Raw genomic sequence first — 13,234 nt, forward strand, 5'->3', positions numbered from 1 at the left:
TTTAAGGGAACAGTGAAAACCCTGGCCAGGCCAGGCTAAATTGAGATCCAGGCTGCCAAGAATTGCTGAAAACACTGTTAATTTGACAACTGCTGACAAGAAATCTATTGTAGATAACATCAAATTAGTATTTATCAACTCTGGGAACTTTAAGGTGCCTGGAACTGCAACTCCCAGAATTCCGCATCCAATGTGCTGCTTAGAGAATTCTGGGAGTTGAAGTCCAGACATCCTAAAATTGTCAAGGTGAAGAAACACTAGTTTAAAGGAGGGAAGGCCACAAAACCCGTGACCCGTAAAAACCGCACTCGACTAAGCCGCGCCCGATTAAACTGCGTCGCTGACGTCATCAACAGGGCGACAACAGCCAGCGCGGAGAAAGAAGGGCGCTTTAAATAGCGCTTTGAAAGCAAGCCGATTCAACTTAAGGTAAGGGTTAGCTTTAGGGTTAGCTTTAGGGTTAGCTTTAGGGTTAGCTTTAGGGTTAGCTTTAGGGTTAGCTTTAGGGTTAGGGTTAGCTTTAGGGATAGGCTAAGGGTTAGGATTAGGTTTAGGGTTAGGTTTAGGGTTAGGTTAAGGGTTAGGTTTAGGGTTAGGTTTAGGATTAGGTTTAGGGGGGTTAGGTTTAGGTTTAGGGTTTACAGCGTGCTTCTGTCTCCGTGCTGTTGTCGCCCTGTTGATGACGTCAGCGACGCGGTTTAGTTGGGCGTGGTTTAGTCGAGCGCGGTTTTGTGGTGGAACCCACAAAACCAACCTCACAGTCAGAGAACAGTATATAAGAATGAGTATTCAAATGATGTTTATATATATAATATAACGGCTTCCTATTTCGTGTGCTTTTTCTCCTTTCACTGTTACAGATTTGAAAACAGTTGAATTGAACTCATATACATTCCTCCAATCATTCTCCAAATAAATTCTTTGTTATAAACAATCTCTATGAAAATGAACCAACCTTGCTTATTATAAAGATGTTTTGTAGCTTTCAGAATCTTTTGTTCTTTTTTTTTTGGTGTACTACTAGAAGAGTGGGAAAATCACTAATTCCCCCAGGTATCTGAATCAAATACCCACTCAAATTGGGAAGTATATTTTAAAGGGCAGCATGCAGATCGAGCTTGTAAAAAGAACGAGAGTTGGATCGATCTGCATCAAACATATAATTGGCTACCCAATTGATAAAATCAACTAAGGTCAATAAGGCTGGTGCTGATTATGTTATGCCTGAATTAATTAAGAAGAATTCTACCTGGTGGGCGCATTTGTTAGCATTTCTCTTAGCGTTTATAGATCAGACTGGTTATATTTCAAGAGATTGGGGGAGAGAATTGTCCCAATTTATAAAAAAAGGCAGTAAGGACGTTCTATGTGACTGCAGGCCTATTAGGCCTATAAGAGTGTTGTTAGCATGTTATATGCTAAACACTTTTGAAACACAAGATTGGATAGAGAAAACGGGTGCAATCCAAGATGAACAGGCATCATTAGATCATAATTTGGCCCCTACATCATTTTGTAAAACTATACATATACAGTGTATACAATATGTACTAAAAAAACTAAAAAAAATCCCTCTGTGTGGATTTCTCACCAGACTTTCACTCAATATACAACAATGTTCTTTGGGATAAATTAAAAAAAAAATACAGCAATTGAGAGGTGCCTCCTCCATCCTCCAAGAGCCGAGGTGGCGCAGTGGTTAGGGTGCAGTATTGCAGGCCACTTCAGCTGACTGTTATTTGCAGTTTAGCGGTTCAAATCTCACCGGCTCAAGGTTGACTCAGCCTTCCATCCTTCCGAGGTGGGTGAAATGAGGACCCAGACTGTGGGGGCGATATGCTGACTCTGTAAACCGCTTAGAGAGGGCTGAAAGCCCTATGAAGCGGTATATAAGTCTAACTGCTATTGCTATTGCTATCTGATACAGAAATTATATTCTAACTCCACCCTAAGAGTGAAATGCAAATCCCTTGTAGCTCTCTCAGCAGAGGTGGGTTTCTACCGGTTCATCATGGATCAGGCGAACTGGTACTGGCGGCAGCGGGAGACTCCGCCCACCCACCTGGATGCTTCTGCGCATGTGCGTACATGAGTGAACTGGTAGTAAAATAAATTGAAACCCACCAATGCCTCTCAGGCAAGGTGTGCGATAAGGATGTATTTTGGTCCATCCTTTTAAATCTCTGTATTAACTCATTGGTTGAGCTAAATCATAACTTGGATTTCCATGCACCCATCCTATTGCAGTGTCAACCCCCAACCCTTCTTTGTGGTGAGGATGCTGCTATAATCTCACAAGCACCTGTTAGCTTTAAAAGACCAATTGAAGCAATGTTTAGGTACCGCCAAAACCATGGAATTCTCAATTTTGAGAAAATGAAAATTCTTTTTTCACTAAAACAGCTATTCAACATTCCTGGAGAGTAGGAAGGAATAAACTAAAGCAGGTTAACACATTTAAATACCTGGGCATAGTTTTTCAGTCTATAGGCATTTGGACTAGTCATCAGAATTATGTGATGAGATAAGCCATTAGGTCAGTGGTTCCCAAACATGGCAACTTTAAGACTTGTGGACTTCAACTCCCAGAATTCTCCAGCCAGCAGAGCAGAGCTGGCTGGAGAATTCTGGGAGTTGAAGTCCACAAGTCTTAAAGTTGCCAAGTTTGGGAACCACTGCATTAGGTCAATGAATGTTATTCATTATACACCAGATACTGGTGGAGGACAATTAGTTCCTGCTGCTTTAAAAGTGCTTGAGGCCAAAACATTGGCTCAAATTCTTTATGGAGCCCAAGCAGGAGTTTATGTGAAGAATGAACTGCAGGAAACCATGCAAACACAAATTGTGAAATCAATTTTGGCTGTTCCCAGTAGAAGTCCAAATATCCAGTTAAGATTTGAGACAGAAATGCTGTTAATTCAGGTTAGCGCCTAGAACCGTGATGGCGAACCTATGGCACGTGTGCCAGAGGTGGCACGCAGAGTCCTCTCTGTGGGAATGTGTTGTGGCCCAGCAGGAGCCGTTGGAGCTGCCACCAGACTCCGACACTGAGGGCCCTATGAATTGGCTCTGAAGGATGTGGAGGACCCTGGACAGGGTTCCGACTCCGAGCAGGGTGCAGAGAGGCTGGTTGGCCACCAGGAGGTGCCTGCCCTTTGGACCAGTGGGGAGGAGACAAGGGAGTGTGATACTGACATCATGCATTGGAGCAGTGGGGATGCCCGGCAACAGAGAGCTAATAGGCGTAAAGAACAATTACGCAGTTACAGGAGATAATTGCACTCAGCTGGTGGTAATTAGGCTCCTCTCAAGACTATAAAAGGAATGATTGTGCACACGCTCGTTGCAGGAGTCAATGTACTTACTAGAGCTGGAGAACTCTCGTGGCTAGCTTGGCAGGCTGGATTGCTGCCAAGGTTAGTCTGTGCTGGATTGCTGCCAAGGGCTAGTCTCTGTGTTAATCAATCCTTGAAGTATCTTTGTCTCAGTGTGCTTTGGTGTAGGACAACGGGGGGGGGGGTGGTCAGAACAGGCATGTATGCCATCGCCTGCTGGTCTTTTGGTTTCCGGCGCGCCGGCCAGCTAGTCTTCATAGGTGCCGAAGTGCCAGAAAACAACCTGAAAAACAGCCCGAAAAATGGCCTGAAAACATCCCAAAAAACTACGAAAACCAGGCATGCGCACAACGACCAACTGGTCTTTGGGTTTCTGGTGCACCGACACACCCCCATGAACACATTCCGGTTTCGGCACTCAGTGCCGAAAAGGTTCGCCATCACTGGCCTAGAAGATGATGACAACATATTCCCTTAATTTTAACAAATAATTTAATCTTCTTCCTGGAAGCAGGTGGTATAGCATAAGTTGGCTTCAGTTGTGCTCCGTCTACCATGTTGAATATAAATAACCTATAATCAAGGCAAGCAATTAATTATCCAAAAATAAGAGATGTAGAGTTTCAGGAACAAGCTTTTTCAACATCATAAAATGAGGATAAATAGGGGTGCATGAAAACCAGCATGTTATCTGCAAAACCTAACTTCCTGTAAGTTGAGAATAGCAGTTCTAAAAGCAGAATACGGTAGTGTTTCATCAGCACTATTTCAAGACAGATATAATAAAATCCCCATAGTGGAGCATATTTGTGCATATGGTGATTAAGAAGTTGAAACCACCTTACACATGTTATTGTATACTTTTTACAGGGACATGTACATTTTATAGGGGCATAAGGCCTATTTATATTTTATGCCAATAGATACATTCCCAGGGAGATCAAACAAATTTTATCTGAATCTTCTCCAAGATTTAAAACCCACAATTACCGTATATACTCGAGTATAGGCCGAGTTTTTCAGCCCACTTTTTGGGCTGAAAAAAGCTGCCTCGGCTTATACTCGAGTCAGTGAAAAATTTGCCCAAATGGAGGAGAAAAAGGGGCGCCCCTTTTTCTCCTCCATTTCGGGACCCAGTGGAAGTTCTCTGCGCGAGGTGAAATGGCCGGCAGCAGCCTCACTCTCCTGCCGTGGCTTCCGTTTCAGTCGCGCAGAGAACTTCCACTCGCTTCCCGGGCTTGTGTTCTGATGAGGGGGAAAGAGAGGACTTTCCTTACGCCCGCATGAGAGCTGGACGTAAGGACTTTACCCCATTGATGAGGCGGGCGGCGCGGATTGTAGCAAGGACGGCCGCCGATCGCAGCCTGGCTGCGCTGGCGGGGACGGGCGGGGCGGGGTGGGATGAGACTCCCCACTCGCCAAGATGGTAGGACTCCAAGTCCCATCCCCTCCACCCGTCCCCACCAGCGCAGCCCCTGCCGCATCAGCCGGAATCTAATTTCCCCCTCATCAGAGCTCGGCGCGGATTGTAGCAAGGACGGCCGCCAATCGCAGCCCAATTGCGCCAGGGGGTTCCGCTGGTTGAAAGAAACTCCTTCTTTGCACCAAGCGCTTTTCCCTCCCAACTAATTATAACTAATTATATTAATTAGATAGATCAGTGTTTCTCCACCTTGAAGACTTGAAAATATGTGGACTTCAACTCCCAGAATTCTGGGAGTTGAAGTCCACACACTTTCAAGTCTCCAAGGTGGAGAAACACTGAGATAGATGATCCACGGTGTTTATTTTTGGAAAAAAGCGCCTCCTGCTCTGGACTGCCGGGAACGCGATCGCGTCTCTCTCTCTCTCTCTTCCCCCCACCCCCGGCTGTTCCCACCCGGGAATGTTCTGGCGGGCTAGGCGGAGGGTGCGTGTGCGTGCATGTGTGTCAAGGGTGGGGAGGCTAAGAGGGCGAGGTGAGATCCTGGCGGGGACCGCATTTCACCCGCCGAGCTTCCTTTTCCCCCGTCTTTTCCTCCGCTCGCCGACTTCCTTTCTCCCGTGGCTGACAGGTGGGTGGGTTTCCCTCCTCCTCCTCCCTGCTGGACGTGGATCTGCGGCGTGGGTGGCCGTCCTTGTTGCCCGCCGGCAGCAGGTCGCGGCAAAGAGAGGGAGAGGGAGAGAGAGAGAAATGCCGCCGCTCCCCGGCTCGCCTCTTTTTCCCGGGATCGCCGTGATGCTTTGAGTTTTCCTTCTGCGGAGGTGGGGTGGAAAGAAGAAGAAGTGGGGCCCTTCCCCGCTTCTTCTCGGACTACCTAAGCGTTGGGTGCGCTGTCCCCATCTGGGAAAGTAGTGCTGACTCATCAGGTGTCTGGGAACGGGTGGGGCTGAGGAGCGGCTGGGGGTGGGGGGTGTTTTACAAAGGGATGAGGTGGACTGAATTACCCCCTTGTATCTGCTGCCTTGTTTAGTGATTGTTTTGTTTGCAGCTATAATGATGGTGAAAAAGACCTGTAAAGCAAAGGAAAACTGAATAGGATCCTCAGCCCAGTCACAGTTTCATTTAACAACCATTTAATGACCAAGATACTAGTCCCAGTTATGTTCACTAAATAAGGATTATCTGTAAACTGTTCTTTTGGTATCCACGTATGCAAAAGACTGATAGCTGTAGGAGATGACCAAGCTGAGCCCAAGGGAAGGGTCAAACACATCAATGGCCAACGTAATTGTTTCAGGGTTCATTTTATTTACACCAAATATAATTCATTTAAGAAATTGGACAGCACATCCTTTATTAGTTTCAAATTCTTTCTTTAAAGATATCCATGGTGGAATGTAACATGCTGAAAGCAACAGTGGCAATGGGATGCTTTTGTGGCCCTTTGGGATAACCAAGAAATAAGTGTGTGTGTGTGTGTGTGTGTGTGTGTGTGTGTCAGAGAAGAATTTTTAACACAGGTATGTTGTACATGCATACATTTGGACAAACTTTGCAGAAATCTCCTCTTTTTTAAGTTTTATTTGGCATCATTCAATAGAGCAAAGTCTGAAAATGAAGCTGCATGCTACTGTAGGAGTCCAACAGTTTAGCAAATAAAAAGAGAACTTAGTGTTCCAGGGAGATGAATTTAAACTGCATGGAGATGAGGTGAGTGAAGTATTTCATTGAATACACCGGTATTGTGTGATAATAATTTGTTATCCAGAGCAAATTTTTACAATGGCTACTGTATATTTAATGGGCACAGGCAGGCTGTATATGTTATTCAATGGGCAATGGCAGGCTGTAATTAATGGACACAGGACAGGCTGTATATTCAATGGGCACAGGCAGGACACTGGTAGAATGTATATTATGAGCCTATGAGTTTTGAAGGATTTTAACTCGTGTTTTAGCTTGGTTGCTGAATGAGCTAAGGTTTTTGTACTTTTAAAGTTATTGTTGATACCATATTGTTTTTATTGACCCTCTTTTCCACTTACAGAGCTAGTTTACTGTTTTTCTTTGAAATAAATATTCAAAAACATTATTGGTATCTATTTTTATTTTTGAAATTTACCGGTAGCTGCTGCATTTCCCACCCTAGGCTTATACTCGAGTCAATAACTTTTCCAGTTTTTTGTGGTAAAATTAGGTGCCTCGGCTTATATTCGGATCGACCTATACTCGAGTATATACGGTACCTGTGCAGTAGCCAAGCTTTGCGTTACTGCAAAGAAAATAAGACAAAAGAGGTTAAAGAAATAATTGGTTTAAGAAGTTCTCACTTTTACCTCTTATATCACTTTTGGATACTTATTTTTCTAATTAATAAGTTGCTAGGGGATATTTACTCTATCTTATAGGTTTTTTTTAATTTTTACATTTATCATTAATTGGGTGGTTAATGTTTTAATACAATAATAGAGGGGTGAATGTAATATCATTATATGATTTGCTGATATGCTGGTGTGATATAGCACATCAAATTGTTTCACTCTGTTTTTGTTCTTTTAAATATGATGGTCATTGACCAAATTAAAAAAAATAGTTACTTAACTTACTAGCTGCATAACAGCTCCCTATGAGACTCCACTAGATGTTGATTTTTCTCCAACTTCATATAGAGCAGGGGTTTGGTTTGGTTTATTGGATTTATATGCCGCCCTTCTCCCAAGGACTCAGGGCGGCGTACAACATTAAAAAGAAACACATATTACAAAAGCTAAAAAAAAAATTAGATAGCGTATCCAAAAAACAAACCCAATTAAGATTAACAATAACATTTTTAAAAAATCGATTAAAATTAACAATGATCAATAATTTATTTTGTTTTGTTCAGGCCAGGCTGGCTTGCTGGAAAAGCCAACTTTTTAGGGCTCGTCGGAAGGACCGGAGGTCAGGGATTATACGAAGCTCCGGGGGCAGCTCATTCCAGAGGGAAGGGGCTCCCACAGAGAAGGGTCTCCCCCTGGGGGTCGCTAGCCGACCCTGTCTGGCCGACGGCACCCCGAGGAGGCCAACTCTGTGGGATCGCACTGGACGGTGGGAGGCTGCCGGTGGCAGTAGGTGGTCTCGCAGGTATCCTGAGCCTAAGCCATGGAGCGCTTTAAAGGTCATAATTAGTACCTTGAATCAAACTCGTGGTGTCATCGTGGCATTGCATGACGTATTGCGACTTTTCCCCTTATGCTAAACTGGGGGTAGGTGTGGCCAGCTTGTGATGCATTTGGCCCCTGGGCTGCAATTTTGACAGCCCTGATAGAGAGCCATTTATGCTGACTTTTTTTTGTGTAGTTAGCGTGGTAGTTGTGGGTCCACTTTACTATAGGGCTTTCCAAACTAGAGTACACTTTAAGACAGCGATGTCACATTCAAGGCCCGGGGGCCGGATCTTGCGCATGGGGTGCTTAGGTTTGGCCCGTGGGGCAGCCCTGGAAACAGCAAAGGACCAGCCGGCGGTGCCTCTACCAGTGAAAATGGAGCTCAGGAGGCCACATGCGGTGGGGTGATTTTGACCCAGTCATTCTCTCTTAGCTCTAGGAAGCAGGCAATGGCAAATCACTTCTGGAAATCTTACCAACAAAACTGTAGCGGCTAGTCCGTGCAGTCAAATAGTGACTCAAAGGTGTCTGCATACACAAAGCTGACCCTTAGCAATCACAAGGTTGAGTTCAATGTGATTACAAATTGTCTCCTTTATTATTTGTTCTAGGATATTTCCTGCAGAGGTGGGTTCCTACCAGTTCGCACCTATTCGGTAGAACCGGTTCGTCAAATCTACCGAACCGGTTAGAAGAGGTTCCACCAGTGGACCCGGAAAGCAGGCCACACCTACAGAAGAGGTTCCAAACTTTTTTGAAACCCACCACTGGTCCTTGGATATGATTATTCTACACTATCATGCTCCTATTTATAAAACTCAGTGCCTCTGTGAAAGGTAAGGATGACTACTGCGTTTGTGGTGCAACGCAGAACATTGCGTGTGTTGTTGTTTTAACGCAAACCAAAGATGCCTTTTAAAAAACAAGTTTACATCATATTCTTATGCATGCCAGTGCTGTGTGTGAGGTAATTTAAGGTGGTTCTGACAAGTGTCGTCGACATCTTCATATCCAGTCCCATGGGCGGCAAGCCACTCCCATCCGGTCACATGGGCGGCAAGCCACTCCCACAAAGGAGGCCACACCCACAGAGCAGGTTCGAACAATTTTTGAAACCCACCACTGATTTCCTGGTACCAATATTATCTTAGCTGCACTCCTAGATTCTCCTAACTTTATTTTTTCTTGAGGGCAGAGAACACACAAGCACTTTTCCAGTACTCTGGCTCCTTCCCAATTCATTAGAACCTCTTGAAGATGATTGACCAAGATCTCAACAGCTCTTCAGCCATTCCTTCAGGGCTGTAGGATGTATTTCAAAAGGCCTGAAGATTGAAGGGATTTAGATTTACTAGGAGATCCTTTACCAGTTTGCTACTGCTCTGTAAATTGCCTTCCCTATTGCGTTCATTTTCACTCTTATGCTACTTAAATCACCCTTTATTTCGAACGTAAGGATCGAGGCAAAACAGGACTTAATGTTTCCCTTTGTTTTCCTTGGGTCATCTGTTAAATTTCTTCATTTGGAAGATGCAGTGTGCCTGCTGCCTCCTTTGTCTTCCTCCTGCTGTTGATGTATTTTTTGGGGAAAGAACTCTTATTGATGGATTTTGGTTCTGTTGCTAGCCTCAGCTCTATTTCTGCCTCTGCCTTCCTGTTTTCATTCTTATTTTTCTGAGCTGAAGCTCTGTAGATTTCCTTGGTCATTAGCCCTTCCTTCCATTTCTAATAAGCCGCCTTTTTAAGATTCAGCTTATTTGGACCCATTGATTTCTTTAGTTTATACGAGGTGATTAAAATTGGCCTTTAAAAAAAAATCAATTGTTTGAGTTTAACTTTTTTGACTGTTCCTTTTTAAAAAAAAAAAAAAAAAAGCCAAAACTTTCTTTGAAAATCAAGAAATCTAGCATATTATTTTATGGACAAGACCTGGAGGTGAGCCGAGGTGGTGCAGTGGTTAGGGTGCAGTACTGAAGGCCACTATAGCTGACTGTTATCTGCAGTTCAGCAGTTCTAATCTCACCGGCTCAAGGTTAACTCAGCCTTCCATCCTTCCGAGGTGGGTGAAATGAGGACCCAGACTGTGGGGGCGATATGCTGACTCTGTAAACCGCTTAGAGAGGGCTGAAAGCCCTATGAAGCGGTATATAAGTCTAACTGCTACTGCTACTGGAGTGTGCCATTTTTGTCCATCCGCATAGGACAAGCAGAAATCACGACAGATGGGACGATCCATCAGATTTGGAGGAAATTACAGTTTGGTTTTGTACTCCCAGTCAATCTCTATATATCCATATCGGAGCAAGAACACATGTTTGCACAAGAAAAAAAAAGGTTATTAAACCCCAGCAAACATAACAAACATGGCAAAACAGGGAAAAAGTCAAGCAAAAAAGCAAGAAAAGTAAGAGATGAACAAATAAGAGCTAAACATCTACCCATGTCATTAGACACAGAATTTTCCTGGGAGTCTGGAAAGAATATTGTGGATAGTTAGTAAGAGCAATCCCGAAGGAGTGATCCTTGGTTATTTTAGCCCTAGCCTTTTATCAACCTAACAGCAGCAGAGTAGAGATAGCAAGCTACCATGTCATGCAGCTTAGAGTCACCATGAACTGTGAGATGGGTGGCAAATAAATTTAATAATAAATAAAAATAAAATGTGATCCTTATTCTATTCTGCACTGTGAAGGAAACTATTTTGTGAATGGGTATGATATCTCAAACACAAATAGACAGGCCCTAAGCCAGGGGTCATCTACATGTGGCTCTTTCCGTGACCTGACAAATGCGCGCACGACAAAAGCGCGCCGATGAAACTGCGGTGAGAAAACCATGATGTCATAAACGCGCCCACAACAACGCGCCGACAAAAACCGCACCCACAAAAGCGCGATTTAAGTTAAGTTAAGGGTTAGGGTTAGGGTTAGGGTTAGGGTTAGGGTTAGAGTTAGGTTCAGGGTTAGGTTCAGGGTTAGGTTTAGGTTTAGGGTTAGGGTTATTAGGTTGTTATTAGTTGTTTGTTGAAGGCGCGCTTTTGTCAGCGCGCTGTTGTCAGTGCACTTCTGCGCTCATTCATCGGCGCAATTTTGACCTTGTGGTTTTCTCGCTGCAGTTTCGTCGCGTGCTTTTGTCGAGTGCGCATTTGTTGGTGAACCGGCTCTTTCATCCCTCTGCTGCGCCTCCCTGTTGCTCAAAATATGCGTCACACCCGCCAATGTGCAACACCCGCTGGCACACCATTTATTGAACTTTTCAACCCCCGGTAAGCCAACCTTGGTTAAATCTAAGAAAAGTTTCAGAAGAAAACAGAATGTTTAGTTCAATGACATATAGTAGTTTTGTGGCCGCTCAGGAAATAGTTAGCCATGGGAAGGGTTTTGTGGCTCCCAGTGTTTTCTTTTCTGCGGGAAATGGGTCCAAATGGCTCTTTGAGTACTTAAGGTTGCCAACTCCTGTCCTAAGCTATGCAAGGCTTCATCTGTTTCTTGTTCCTGGGAAACAAAGAGTCCCCACCAAGCCCTGTGTTCTACTGGAGAGATTCATCCTATCATATCTCTATGACATAGTAGCACTAGCTTCACATGTGGTCCTTTTACTGTTCTAAAGAATCAGCAAGCCTTATTTCCCAGCTTTAGGGTTAGAGTGGAATTGTAATTATTTTGTACAATAATTCCTATTTTATTTTCTCTGAATTCCTAGTCAGTAGCAACTTTTAACCAGGTTTCAAACATAAGAATGGGTCAAGATTTGGACAAGCGATACAGTAGTTTCAAAGGGGACTTTCTCCCTCTTATGGTTTAGTATGTATGTATGTATGTATGTATGTATGTATGTATGAATGTATGTATGAATGTATGTATGTATGTACAGTATTGTTCTGACCCACTCCTCCATCCAGTAACGAATGCCGAGACAAGATTAACTCGAATGTCACAGCACTTTATTAGCAAGAAACCAAAACCTCGGTGGCTGAAAGCCAAGCATAACAAACAGATAAGAACCTTGGCAGCAACTCAGATTTTGACAATAACAGCTTCTCCAGCGTTAGGAATGATGTTGACTCCTGCAAAAGGGGCGTGTGCTCAAGCATTCCTTTTATAGCCTAGAGAGGAGCCTAATTACCACCAGCTGAGTGCAATTACCTCCTGTAACTGCGCAACTGTTTCTTATGCCTATTAGCTCTCTGGTGCTGGGCATCCAGGAAAAACTCCCTTGGCTCCTCCCCACTGCTGATGTCCAGATCACACTCCCTTGTCTCTTCCCCACTGGTCCAAGGCTCAGGTGCCTCCTGGTGGCCAACCAGCCTCTCCGCAACCTGCTCGGAGTCGGAACCCTGTCCAGGGTCCTCCACATCCTCCAAAGCCGACTCATAGGGCCCCTCACTGTCAGAGTCTGGTGGCAGCTCCAATGGCTCCTGCTGGGCCACAACAAGTATGTATGTATATCCCACTTTTATTATTATTATTACTTGCTTGGCTTGTTTAAAGTAGGGAACATCTGAAGTCCCAGGGAACTCTGTTTCTTTCCATGTAAAAGGGGATCATTTACAAAGTCTCTTCCCTTTATTCCTCACCCTATGATAAAATGACTGAAATGCATACATAGTTGGATGGGCATGGTCCTCGAGATCAGGGAATAGACGGTAAGTTGACTGTGGTGCTTCCACCTACTCATCCATGCTTTGTTTATGTTAATAATACACTCAGTCTTGCAATATGTAAGAAATAATCTTGCACTAGACCGACCTTAAGACATACTGGCAGCAGAAAATATCTCAATGTTTTGATGATCAAGCTATGAGAATCCAAACAATGAGAAGGGAAGAGTTACAATTTCCTGGAAATCTCTTTATGAAACCCTGTTGGCATAGCGTCCCTTAGATCTATTAGTTTTGACAACCTCCGTTATTCTGGTGCGTCTTATCATCTGTAAAGTTAACAAGGGCTGATAAGAGATGATGAGGCCCCATACCAGTTTGTATTTCAGCACTCATAAATATTTCACAATGCCACTTTCTTACAATCAGATACATTAGTTTGCTGAGTGTAGATACTGCTGAATATTCACTCACTTGCTGGGCTTTAACAAAGGGTCTGAAAGAATAAAACATTTTTTTTAAAAAAAATCAACTGATAATACCCTCAGGTTATGCAGCTTTGCTCCAGTGTTGCTGGCTTCCCTACATCTTCTGCAATTTGAATATTATTTTTTTTAATCTCTAAGAGTGGTTATCATTTTCCACAATAACATATTACAGCAATTTACAGGCATGCTATTTTCCACTAAGTTATTTTTATAGCTGTGAGAATGTCAATTCTACAATG

The sequence above is a fragment of the Thamnophis elegans genome, chromosome 5 (genome assembly GCF_009769535.1).
Source record: "Thamnophis elegans isolate rThaEle1 chromosome 5, rThaEle1.pri, whole genome shotgun sequence".
Lineage (NCBI taxonomy): Eukaryota > Metazoa > Chordata > Lepidosauria > Squamata > Colubridae > Thamnophis > Thamnophis elegans.